Below are 13,065 nucleotides of genomic sequence, written 5' to 3'. Positions count from 1 at the left end.
GGGGAAAAACACAGTGTAATGGAGCAAACACAGTAGTTTCAACAAATGATATTGGAACAATGGGAAATCTGCACTAAAAAAAGAAAAGAAAAAAAGAAAGAAAAATTTAGACCCAGATCTTACACTCTTCACAAAATGGGTCTTACACTATAATTCAAAATGGGTCATAGACCTAAATGAAACACTAAAAGTATAAAATTCCTGGACATTAGCATAGGAGGAAATCTAGGTGACCTTGGATATGGCTTTTTAGATATGAAGTCAAGGGCAAAATCCTGTGGGCAGCTCATTCCCAAGAGAGGAATGAAGAGTGAGGGCCATGAATACACATGCTAAAGAAAAAAATTGCATGCAGGACTTCATTAAAATTAAAAACTTGGGCTCCATGAAACACAGTATCAAGACAGGCTACAGGCTATGGTAAAATATTTGCAAAAAAATATTTGCAAAAAATATATGATAAGAGATGGTACCCACAATATGCTGGGAAACAGGCAAACAAGTTAAGTGTCAATACTGAACACTCAAGATGCTCATACCCCGTCTGATGCTCATACCCCGTCTGACCCCTGACTAAGAGATCCAAGAGAGAATCTATGCAGCTGAGTATACTCAACCAAAAAACTGTGAGAGCTAAAAATATAAAAATTTCTAGGCACTGAATTTTGGAGTGTTTTGATATACAAACAATTAGAACATATGAAAATATATTTTACATTCACTAATATCCATTTAAATTCATATTTCTTTCAGGTACCTGTAATAAAACATATAGTAGTGTTAGAAATACTTTTGATCTGGGGGCGCCTGGATGGCTCAGTGGGTTAAGCCGCTGCCTTCGGCTCAGGTCATGATCTCAGGGTCCTGGGATCGAGTCCCACATCGGGCTCTCTGCTCAGCAGGGAGTCTGCTTCCTCCTCTCTCTCTCTCTCTGCCTGCCTCTCTGCCTACTTGTGATCCCTCTCTGTCAAATAAATAAGTAAAATCTTAAAAAAAAACAAAATCTGAGGGGTTTGAAGTGGCCGGGGGGTGGGAGGTTGGGGTACCAGGTGGTGGGTATTATAGAGGGCACAGATTGCATGGAGCACTGGGTCTGGTGAAAAAATAATGAATACTGTTATGCTGAAAATAAATAAATTGATAGCTGTAATAAAAAAAAAAAAAGAAAGAAATACTTTTGATCTGTCACCAAGACAAAACACATGTAATTTTATATCATATACGGAATAGACTTTAAAACACTTTGTAAAGATATCATCATTTTGAGATTGTAATATTATTAGGCATGTAATAGATCTTGCTTTATTCGTGTGTTAGTAACAACATGTGAAATTACACATTTATTTTTAGGAACCCTTTTCAATATAATCAGTTTTCTTTGAATTCTATAAATTTAATTGGAGGCATTTAAAAACATTATTCTGGGAAAAGGTTCTTAGGCTTCAAAAGTCCTCAAAGAAGCTCATAATACAAACATTGTTAAAACATGTGCTTTAAAATAAGTATCTTTTTTCAAAAATCTTAGCACTTCTATTACAAATGTCTCCTCATTTAGATTGAACAATATGGTTAAGATAGGGGAGGAAAATATATTTAGGTACATTGTTAAATTGACAATGTGGAGTCTGTGAGTACTTGTGTATGTGCATGTGTGTAATGCATCTGTATCAGTTTATCTCCTGTAGATGCTACCAAATTTTACAATTGGGTGTACATCAGGTATACCAAAAGGTATCTCTTTCATTCAACTAGTAGCATGAGTAACCAATATGCTAAAGTGTTAATTTGTATACAAATTTTTAAACAAAGTTTATATTGAGAAAACATAAGAAACAAAGGAAAATTAGGGTGGGTTTTTTTTTTTAAAGATTTTATGTATTTATTTGCAGAGATCACAAGGAGGCAGACAGGCAGTTAGAGAGTGGGAGAAGCAAGCTCCCCGCTGAGCAGGGAGCCCAATGCGGGACTCAACCCCCGGATCCTGAGATCATGACCTGAGCCGAAGGCAGAGGCTTAACCCTCTGAGCCACCCAGGCGCCTCAGAAAATTAGTTTTTTAACCACCAGTGAGGTCATCTACTCAACTTAAATGAGTAATAGAATACATATTTCTTAAAGTAACATTCTTTCCAACAACAAATTTTTTGTAGTGCAATGAACTGTAAAATAATCTATAGTGAGAATAGACCAGTAAGCCGCCATTACAAATAACCCGAGGACTCAGTAAACAACAAAAGCATATTTGTGGCTTATATGTAGACAGTTGCAATTCCAGGGTAGCCAGCTCCCATAGGAGCATACCATTTCATTTTCTTTTAATGCTGGCTTCCACTGTGGCTGCAACAGGAAAAACGTGCTGGACATGCCCACAGAATCAAATGCTGGCACCCAAAGTGACACTTCATATCATCTCACTTTAACAGAAGTATAATCATGCAAATGTCCCATGTGCCCAGAAGGGGGAGAACTGGAACTCTTCCTGAGGAGTGTTAGTATCTAACATAAACATGTTTACAAATGCTTAAAGTAGACAAATATTTAAAAATAGGGTAAATATCCAGTAGTGCAATGTAAAAAGAAGGGCCATCTGTACCCCAATGTTTACAGCAACAATGGTCACGGTCACCAAACTGTGGAAAGAACCAAGATGCCCTTCAACGGATGAATAGATAAGGAAGATGTGGTCCATATACACTATGGAGTATGATGCCTCCATCAGAAAGGATGAATACCCAACTTTTGTAGCAACATGGACGGGACTGGAGGAGATTATGCTGAGTGAAATAAGTCAAGCAGAGAGAGTCAATTATCATATGGTTTCACTTATTTGTGGAGCATAACAAATAGCATGGAGGACATGCGGTGTTAGAGAGGAGGAGTTGGGGGAAACTGGAAGCGGAGGTGAACCGTGAGAGACTATGGACTCCGAAAAACAATCTGAGGGGTTTGAAGTGGCGGGGGGTGAAAGATTGGGGGAGCCAGGTGGTGGGTATTGAGGAGGGCATGTATTGCATCGAGCACTGGGTGTGGTGCATAAACAATGAATTCTGTTACGCTGAAAATAAATTAATAAAAAAAAATTGGCTCTGAAGTGGAAAAAAAAGAAGTTGACAAAAATATCCTCCTACCTTTGCATGGATTACCAGAAAGACAAAATAGATTTGTAACTTATGGTATAAGATGGAGCCTAGTAAATGTCACTCTCATGAGACAGTTACCTAAATGTGATTAGTCATTTAATAAGGCAATATATTTTAGCTCACAGGCTTGTCAATAGTCTGTGTTCTTCATCTTTCTGATCCTGGAAAGAGAGACAACTTACTATGTAGCGTTTGAATAAAAATAGTATTTTTATGTCCAATGCATATGTGCAATGTTCTTGATTTATATAAAAATTGTGACTTTTCACAAAGATTGAAAGACAAGAGACTTACATATTATTAATAATATTTCTTTCCAAAAAGGGAGGCTTAAGCTTTCTGATTGAATTATCTACCTATAATTCTCAGCACACCACACCACTCCCAAACGTACACACAGTCGACAAAACGAAAGGAAGACAAAGACAAAAGAATAGATAGTCAGAAGCATATAAGGGAGGGGGGAAAAAAAAGACATTATCAGTAAAGAGTGCAAATGAGTTCCAGTTCAAAAGGATAGGGTTTCTAAACTAAAAGTACTTCTAAAATAGCAACTTAAAAGGGGTGGGGGGAGGCCCACCTTACCAGGTCTTCACCACTCTGTTTATAATGGGAAAAGAGCAATTTTCACATTGTTTATTATTTTCATAAATATATGTATCCAGAGAGAACAAAATCAGAGATAAATGTGTTATTCCTAAGTGGTCTAGGTTTGTGGAACAAGGTCAAGGTTTCATTATTTTGGGGGACCAGAAGCAGACTGAATGACCTTATTATTATTCGTTTATCTTGGTGTGAAAATGTTTATTTTTTCTGACTGTGAAAGTGCCTAACATAATGAAAACAGAGCAAAGTGTCAGCTTCTGCTTCTAAAGCAAGTGTTGTGAATGTATGTAACAGAAGAATCTCTGTATACAGAATAAGTAGCTATTTATCACAGTGATTAAGAGTGAGAGTGAGATCATTAGAGCCAGATTACCAGAGTTGATATCCTATCTTAACCTTGCTATTTCCACAGCAGGTAACCTCTGAGCCTGTTAGGTAATCTACATGTGCCTCAGTTTCCCCATCAGTAACATGGAGATAATAACTGTACTCAACTCGTTAAAATTTGGGGGAATTAAATGGTTCAACTTATATAGAGCATTGTTACCCTAAACACACAGGCAATATTCACATCAAATAAATGTTTCCTATTTATTTTTGACCATTATTTTTATCATGATCATCTTCCTTACCACGAGCGTCTCCCTTTTAAGGTCTTGATATGGTTTACCTCTGACAGCCCTTCCTTCCACATAGACCATCTGGTGTCCAGTCATTCATCACAGCTTGACACACATGGAACTTGTTCTGTATCTACACCATAGCATCTAGGTTATTTCAATGTTGGTTGTTTGCAGCATTTTAAAACATTTGGTAAGATTTCAGAGTCTTTTGGAGGTTGCTTTATCATATGTCATTGAGGCCAGAAAGTGGCTCTTTTCCCCATTACTTTGTATCTATTTTTTGGTTGACAAAACTGTATATTGTAACTTTATGCCTTATACACAGAAAATTCAGTAGTGTGTGTATATTTGTGCACACAAATCATATGATAACATATATATGTAAGTGCTGGAAAGAAACTTTGACACATATCATGTTTATTAAGTGTTTGTGGGCAAAATATTTTTAAGCACTTTAAGCATATGATCTTGTTTGATTTATTTGCTTTTGTAATCACTCAGTGAAGTAGATATCATAAAGAATCCTATTTATAGGTGAGACACTGTACCTTAGCCACAATTACATAATAACATGTTATTCCAGGATAACTGGCTTCATGGTCTGGGTCTTTAACCATTATGCTACTGTACTTACAGCTTTATAATGTTTGCTCCGTACAGTAGGATCTCCATTCTCCTCTCTGTTGTCTGTGGAGTGCTACGATACCACCTACTATATTGTACTGCTCAATGTTTAAGTTAGTCTATTAGATTAATTTTCATTATTTTTATTAAGTTGCCCAAACACCATAATTTACTTCTTGTCTTGATCTCTGTGTTTGAGAGAGGATTGTATTAATATCTTTCATTGTGGTTGTGGATCTGTGGTATTTTTTCCCACAATTTTAGCATAGATGACTTGATTTTGTTATTTAAGTATGTGTACTAGGTTGTGTTGGCATCATTATAGTTTTTATTGTTGATTTGTCTTTTCATCATCATTAAATGGGTAGATTTTTTCCCTTATGCAATGTTGTCTGATTTGACTAATCCTCAGTTGCTGTTGTTGTCCTTGCCACGGCCAGCAGGGGGGCACTGCCTGTCCTGGAAGACAGGGTCTCCTTGGGGAGTTGTCTTGCACCCTGACACTCAGGAGAGTGTCAGCATGTGGAAACCCCATCCTGCGTTTGAGAGCAGTCCTCTGCAGGAGGCTCGCTGCTTTTAGCGTCTGCAGCTTGGAGTTCCCTCCACCCCGCCTACTGAGCTGAGCTCCTCTGGGACTGTGGTTTCTCCCCAGGGCTCTGGATGTCATCTTCAGGGTCGTTGCATTCTACCCTGCCTGCTTTCAGCTTTGCTGGAATTTCACAGTGTCTGGCCACTTGAGAATTCTCCTGGCTTGGGGGAGTCATTTCGGCTAACCTTACTTTGGTGCATTTTGTGTTTGGCACAGAGTAGTGTCCGTGAGCCTTGTGTTATGGATTCTTCGTGAAGCCTGGGACTTACCATGGACTTGAAAAGGGACCTACTCCTCCACCTCTGGACAACACTGTTTTTTATTACCTAAATATAAAACACAAGATTTCAGTTCTTTTTTACTAAGTCATGTTCGAGACCAAAAGAGGTATTGGTCATCATTCTGTTATTTAATGTCATGATATTTCTACAAAGTATATGTTGAATTCAAAGTATTTTAGTAAGTAGCACTTTTTCTATTAAAATCAGACATGAAATATCAGACATGAAAAACAGACTTCCACCATCTGACTATGGAAAAAACAAAGACCTAGCTAAGGAAATCATCACAATGTGTGGGAAGAGCTCCATATCTTAAAATAAGTCTTTTTGCCTTCTGCTGTCACATAAATGAGCTTACATAGTAAATAGTGATTGACATTCACCTATGTGGACATATAAGACAGAGGCTGTATATTAATATGACTTTTATTTTGGTATTTGATATCTAAAATTTTATGTTCTTCTTCAACTGGATAAATCAGGGGTATTTTACCTATTAATGTAGTTAAGAGGACTATTTATTTTGGTTCTTAATGGGTATGATATATTACACTCTGTATTTTAAAAAACAGAATTAAAATCATGATTTCCCTTTTTTTTCCTTAATAACAAAGTTTCCAAGAGTAGCCTTCTAAGTTGATAACCTTTTTTATTTATTTATTTATTTTTTATTTATTTATTTATTTTTAAGATTTTATTTATTTATTTGACAGAGAGATCACAAGTAGGCAGAGAGGCAGGCAGAGAGAAAGAGAGGGAAGCAGGCTCCCTGCCGAGCAGAGAGCCCAATGTGGGGCTCGATCCCAGGACCCTGAGATCATGACCTGAGCTGAAGGCAGAGGCTTTACCCACTGAGCCACCCAGGCACCCGATAACCTTTTTTAAATGAATTTTAGGCAGCCATCACTAACTCAGTTTTTTCACTAATATTAACTTGCTTCTTTTGAATTTGCGATTAGTAAGTAATTCAAATAAGCATTTAAGGATCCTGTCTCCTGGGCCCAAGGGATCAAAATTACTTGATAGTAGTATATTTTAGCACATACTTTATCAAGGAGATTTGCCATGGTACTAAGTAGAACATTCTAATGTCAAATATGTTAACCAAATGCAATCTCTCAACCCGTTTATTGCCTTGGCTTAAGGCTACCTCTGAGTTCCCGTGCCAAGGATAAATTTAGCATGATTTATGTTGTGGCAATATATAACTTTAGTTGCTTGTATGTCTGACTTCTTTCTTGGAGACTTACTGAACAAGTTTTCTGTCTTTCTTCCCTCTTCTATCGAAGACTATCAGAACTTCATTTACATTTCATACTTTGATTAAATACATGTATTTTGGGTTATGAAGTATTGTCAGATGACAGAATTGAAATAAAAATTCAAAATTTATGATCTATTGAAGTATTGGGTACTCCATTTCATCCTCTTATAGGTGCTTGTGTAGTATGTTTTGCATATATGTGTGTACATGTATAAACTATGCACAACTATACACACAAACTCTATTTTATTGAAGGATGATTAATATGCAATGTTATATTAGTTTCAGGCATACAACACATTGATTAGACAATTCTATTCAGAATGTAAAATTTACCACAAAAAGTGTATCATTTGTCACCATACATATTATTGACTATATTTCCTATGCTATCCTTTCCACTCCGTGACATATTTAATAACTGGAAATTTACACCTCTTCATGCCTATCATGTATTTTTTTCCATCTCTCACCCCCCTTTTCTCTGGCAACTACCAGTTCTCTGTATTTAAGAGTGTTTTTTTGTTTTGTTTTGTTTTTTGCTTGTTTATCAAGGGCCCCTGGGTGGCTCAGTGGGTTAAGCCTCTGCCTTCAGCTCCAGTCATGACTCAGGTCATTTTTTGATTCTGCATGTAAGTGAATTATACAGTATTTGTCTTGTTCTCTGAATTATTCTACTTAGTAAGTCCATTTATGTAGCTATATATGGCAAGGTTTTACTCTTTCGTGTGGCTTAATATTATTCCATGTATATGTGTGTACACAAATATGCACATCACCTTTACCCATTCTTCTATTGACTGGCACAGGTTGCTTTCACATACTGACTATTGTAAATAATGCTGTGATAAACATAACGGTGCATATATTTTTTGAACAAGTGGCTTTCATTTTATTTGGGCATGTCGGTAGTGAAATTACTAGACTCTATTTCTATTTTAAATTTTTGGAGAAACCTCCATGTAGTTTTCCATAGTGGTTGCACCAGTTTACATTCCCACCAGCAGTGTACAAGTGTTCCCTTTTTTCCACATCCTTGCTAACACTTGTTGTTTCTTGTCTTTATGATACTGGCCATTTTGACTGGTATGAGGTCTCATTATAGTTTGGATTTGCATTTCCCTGATGACTGGTGATGTTGAGTATCTCTTCATGTGCCTGTTGGCTAGCTATAAGTCATCTTTGGAAAAATGCTTATTCAGTTTCTCTGCCCATATTTTGATCAGATTTTTTTTCCCCCCTTGGGTGTTGAGTTGTAGAAATTCTTTATATATTTTGGATATGGACCCCTTATCAAATATATCATTTCCATCTATCTTCTCCCATTCAGTAGGTTGTCTTTTTGCTTTGTTAATGGTTTTCTTTGCTGTGCAAAAGCTCTTTATTTTGATACAGTACCAATAGTTACTTTTTGTTTTTCTTGACTGCGAAGACACATATAAATATGTTGCTAAAGGTGCTGTCAAAGACATTACTGCCTATGATTTCTTTTTGTATTTTTATGGTTTTAATTTTCATATTTAAGTTTTTAAACAATTTTTAGTTTATTTTTGTGTATGGCATAAGAAAGTGGTCCAGTTTCATTCTTTTGCATGTAGCTGTTCAATTTTCTCAACACCATTTATGGAAAAAACTGTTACTTCCCCCACTGTATACTCTTGCATCCTTTATCATAGACCATTTGAGCATATAGGTATGGGTTTATTTCTTGGCTTTCTATCCTATTCCATTGATATAGTGTTAGTTTTTGTTCAAGTACCACACTGTTTTAATTGTTACAGCTTTGTAGTATATCCTAAAATCTGGGATTGTGATGCCTCCAGTTTTCTTCTTTTTCAAGATTGCTTTTATTATTAGGGTCTTCTGTGGTCCCATACAAATTTTAAAATTATTTGTTCTAGTTCTGTGAGAAACAGTCTTGATATTTTGATAGATATTGCATTGGCTCTTTAGATTACTAGTGGGGACATTTCAACATTATTAATCCTTCTTATTCTATGAGCATGGTATATCTTTCCATTTCTTTTTTTTGTTTTTTTTTTTTTTGTTTTTTTTGTTTGTCTGTTTGCTTTTATCAATGTCTTACAGTTTTCAGAGTAGTTCTTCCTCCTTGGTTAAGTTTATTCCTAGTTAAGCCCCACTAATTCTAAAAATTTTCAAAGTTAAGACCTACTGGTTTTCTTTTTTTTCTTTTTTTTTTTTTAATATTTTATTTATTGACACAGAGAGAGAGATCACAAGTAGGCAGAGAGGCAAGCAGAGAGAGAGGAGGAAGCAGGCTCTCTGCCGAGAAGAGAGCCTGATGCGGGGCTTGATCCCAGGACCCTGAGATCATGACCTGAGCCGAAGGCAGAGGCTTAACCCACTGAGCCACCCAGGCGCCCCAGACCTACTGGTTTTCAAAGCCAGATGTTTTGAGGACTCCTCTTCCAGTGAGGGGCTCATGGTGCTTGGTGAGTTTGATCCTCACTTCTCTGCATTTGTAGTATCCTTCCTGATTGTAATTAGTCTCACCAAGGGTTTGGTTCCTAACCATGTCTCTGACATTCCTACCCTTTTCAGTGTGAACTCCTCTATATGATTAATGGTAAAAAGTCTTTTCTGGTAGTCTTCAGATCATTTCAGAGTTACTTGCATATATGTGCTGTTATCTTCATGTGTTAGTGGGGCAAGGTGAGCTTAGGATCCTTCTACTCCACCATCTTCCCTAAACTCTTGTATACACAAACTTTTGATGCTTTATTAAAAAAAATAGATGAAATGTATTACTAATATTTTTATTAAAGGATAGATTTAACTTTGCTGTTGCAGTTATTTTGACTTTGTAAACCTAAATATCATTGTTGCTTGAGTCTTGGTATTTCTTCTAAAAACCACTGTGATAATAGAATTCCATTTTAAAATCAGCTTTCTTAACATATTAACTGATAAAATTTTTCTTTTTCTTCTTTTAAAGATTTATTTATTTATTTATTTATTTGACAGAGAGAGAGAGAGAGAGATCACAAGCTGGCAGTGGGGGGAAGCAAGCTCCCCACTGAGCAGAGACCCCAATGTGGGGCTCCATCCCAGGACCCTGAGATCATGGCCTGAGTTGAAGGCACTGAGCCACCCAGGGGCCCCAATAACATTTTTCTTAAAATAATTATTTTTAGAGATTACTCCTGACATGCAGTTTATTCTGATTTGTTTTACTTAACATACCATAGAAGGGTTGATATAAATAATAAATAAATATAATTTATATTTATATAAATATAAATAATATGTCCCTTACTTTATATATGTCCCTTTATAGCCTTAGACAATTAGTATCCATTATTTTTAAATCCACTGATCATGCAAACATAATGAAAATATTTTTAGTTTGTAAAGAATAAAATTTAATGAGGGCTGATATGAAAGTAGTATTAATATTTAATCTAAAGTTTTCTAAGAGCTCAACATTAAATTAATTGAGTCCACTAGAATATAAAATATATTCTGTATTCTAAACAGGGCACCAAGTAACATTTCTTAATCTAAATGTTATTAAAATATCCTCCATAATTTCTAACTTTAAAAATATAGTTTATTATTAGTTTATTTTAGACAGTAGAAACCAGATTATTTTCTTAATTATATACATTCTCTTTTTTGTTTATAAATCTTGGTTTCAACCTGTATCTAGAGAAAGTTATAGAACACCAAAAGTTCAGTCAGTTGGTTTAAATAGTATGTGTGAATTTTTGCCAGTTTTTTTCTCCTTGAATTTAAGTGAAGAAAATGACTGACAAACAATTAAACAGCAAGAAAGATAGGAAGCCAATAAAAAAAAAAATCAGTAATTAAGTGACATAGTGGTCCAGAGTAACACGCAGTAGGAAAAGTAGGAAATATGCTATGATTAAGTACCTGAAATTATGATAAGAAATTCCAACACAGAGGTCAACGTTTAATATAATATAGGATATTTTAGACAAAAAGGAAAATATGGAAATGGGTATTTAAAAACTTAATAAAGGATTCTGTACTAACCTAGACCTTAAATATAAACTTGCATTAAGTATTACTTAAATTATCAGAAAATTGTGCTTTTAAGTACTGAAAGCTTTAATAACTTTAAGGTGTTTTACGTATTGCATCCTTAAAATAGCATAAACAAATGGTTTTCTTTTTTAAAAGTTACTTTCTGAACTTAATCATAATTTATTTAAATTTATAGTTTTAAACTTTATACCTAAAACAAATATAAACTAAAAAAATTATAGAAGAAAGACAGAATGGTCTAGTAGACATAATTTTTTATGCTTTCAACATTTTATCCTCTATTATGCTAATAAAAAACAGTTTTCTTTAGGGAAGTTGAGAAAAAGTAGTGATACCTGCGGAGGCCCCCACCCCCAAACATGTAGCACTTCCTTCCGCTCTGTAGGGTTGGAAACACCACTGAGATTGCTCAATAAAAAGTGATCTCATTTATCAAGTAGTTGGCACATGATCCAACCCAGGACAACCAGAACTCTTATTCAAGAGTAATTATTCTTCTTTGAGTTAGAGACTTTTCCTTTCCTATCGGATCTTTAGCTGAAAGGACAGTAAAAAATTTAAAAAAAAATATATTCTTGTTTTTTAATTAAAAAAAGTAAAAATAAAAAGCTCTGAACAGAATTCAGGAAGAGTTGTGTTGCAAGTGATGTCACCTAAAATACGGACTTCATCTATGTCAGTGTGGGACTGACACAGTGAGTCTTCCCCGTTTATTCCCTGGGATGTCACTGATCATTGAAATGTGGGGAAAAAAAAACACTGGCTAACCTATTGTTTTTAGTTTCATGAGACTAAAGAGGTGGGAACTGAAGCTGAATCTTTAGGAGACTTACTATAAAAATATCAGAAGAATGGAGATCATTGGCTAATTTTCTCAGATTTTAATGAATTATATATGAACAATAAATTTCATCACACTGGCCCTTGTGAAATTACAGAGGGAAGGAAATGCAACCCAGTTAATGGCTGACCTTTCAGCTTGAGGTCAGAAAAACAAATGAGGAAACTTCAAATTTTGTATGCCTTGCAGAACTGGAAAATCCCAACCTTGGGACCTGATCTTAATTCAATATAAGCTCAGGCAGACTTGTGGAAAACACCACGGAAAATACATTTACAGAAGGAATAACCTGCAACTGAGAAAATTTGATTCCCAGTGCTCCCGCATCTCTCATGATTACAAGTTCCCTTGCCTGTAAGTGTTAATACAAACTTATAAAAAGCCATCATTTCAATTACATCTATGGGCAAGTGCCTAGTCACCATAGCCTCAGTGCATTATTTCATTAGCAGAATTAAGAATTAAGTCAAGCACTCGGTATATAGACATGGCAACCACAGTTTTGAGACCATGTATTCACTTAAATGCAAATTCAATAAAAGCCTCCTAAAGTTTGGAGGAGAGTTTGTTGTTGTTGTTCCTTAAAATTTAAATTTGTTTTGCGAAGTAATGACAGGCCCATTAAAGAATGCTGGATATCACTGTTGTCTTTAAAGCGATTTCCTGGTCATTGAATCTGTATATTAACAGGAAGTAGCTTATTCAAGTGGCTCAGTGTTGGAAGGAGAAATCCTCTGCATCACCCTCTGAGATATGGACATTAAAGATATAGGTACTGGGACTCTCAGAATTCTAAAAGCTTCGTGGATTTCTCAGATATCATTTTCCGCTGATGTTACTGAAAACCCCCCAGGAAGATTACCTAGGACCATCCTGTTCTTCTGAAAACCACAGGGTACATTTTTCAATATTCCCCAAAAGGATAATCTTGAGTGCTCTTTCTACCTGCTGGCTAGGCCCATACTCTTACCTTCTTGTATCTGCTTACCTTACACGCACTGCAGCGGTTGCTCTTCTCCTTCATGACTCCTTGGGTAAGACCTCAGCATTTCTCACTTACAACTCATGC

Source organism: Mustela nivalis, assembly GCF_964662115.1.
Source record: "Mustela nivalis genome assembly, chromosome: 11".
NCBI lineage: Eukaryota > Metazoa > Chordata > Mammalia > Carnivora > Mustelidae > Mustela > Mustela nivalis.
Note: the sequence above shows the minus strand (reverse complement) of the source record.